We start from the raw sequence: 1,078 nt of genomic DNA on the forward strand, positions 1-1,078 counted from the left end.
AACCAGGCAAACTAGAGCCAAACTATAAGCAAAAGAAATCCTCGGCAACACAAAAGCACGACCAACACCCGCCTGATCATTGAATATCAGAAAAGAAGGAGATTACCTCCATTATTACTCATCTGCTGAGATGAGATACAAAGAAAGGTTTTAGACCGATGCCTTTTATCAAGAGTAAAAACTCGAGTAAGCGCACCCATACCAATAACTCAATTCGCCCGACACCGGGGTGATAAGACAGCGAATATTTTCCCTCTCGAGCTGGTTGCGGTGTGGGCACGAAGGCCTCCGCGGTCCCGAACGCGCCCTGGCCCCGCTGCTCGTGACAAGTCTGGACGAGTGGCAGCAGGAGTTCCGGCGCAGCATTTCTCTTTTGGGCTCTATCTTGCCGTGGCTGCGAGGGGAACATGGACCGGCAGCATTAAGCGGTGCAAGTAAAGAGGGTTGGGATGAAACTTTAACATGGGATTGACTTTTAGTAACGTGTACAGAGGAAGCTTTTTTGCAAGTCTTTGCAGCCTCATGCTCAAGCTCTGCACGTGGATCCGGGGCGGCACTTGTTTTCCACAGTTTTGGTCGTTCTCTCAGCGTGAGAACGCTTTCTGGCACTCGATCACATAAACAAGAAACCCCAATTGCTTACCTTTAAGCCGTTTTTCACAATTATAATTTCTCAGAGGGTAAAAAGTCTACGAAAAAATAACGAGAGCCACTTCTGACAACCAACCTGTGTCGGAACACAACAGCGAAAGAGAAAGATGGAGAACGTGATGGCCCAACAACGCTGACAAAACGTATTATCTACGGCTATTTCCACTTATTTAGATACTTTAGGTATTTTCTTCTGATGAGATTAATTTATAATTCACTTTAAGGGCAACTAGATTATTTATGTTTTCATCGATAAGCAATGAGGAGAATTAAAAATAAAAAGTGATTTTGTTTGCGTTTCATATGTTCCATGACGAGAGTGGGCCTTGCCGCGGAATTTGAATTTTCTTCTAGCTATCAAAAAATAAGAAAAAAAAAACAGTGTGTGACTAGAATTTAATTTACTGCTTAGTGAAAATTACTGTAA

At 43.3% G+C, this 1,078-nt stretch overlaps 1 protein-coding gene across 1 annotated transcript in view; it reads right to left on the minus strand.

The window, feature by feature from the left end:
- Positions 1 to 759, minus strand: part of LOC119592537 (60S ribosomal protein L11-2-like) — a 6,311-nt gene extending 5,552 nt beyond the window's left edge. Inside the window, exon 1 of the mRNA XM_037941401.1 lies at positions 728 to 759. The gene's annotated coding sequence lies outside the window, so the exon portion shown is untranslated. The remainder of the gene's footprint in view (positions 1 to 727) is intronic.
- Between the last annotated feature and the right edge of the window lie 319 nt (positions 760 to 1,078).

This window comes from Penaeus monodon, chromosome 30, assembly GCF_015228065.2.
Source record: "Penaeus monodon isolate SGIC_2016 chromosome 30, NSTDA_Pmon_1, whole genome shotgun sequence".
Lineage (NCBI taxonomy): Eukaryota > Metazoa > Arthropoda > Malacostraca > Decapoda > Penaeidae > Penaeus > Penaeus monodon.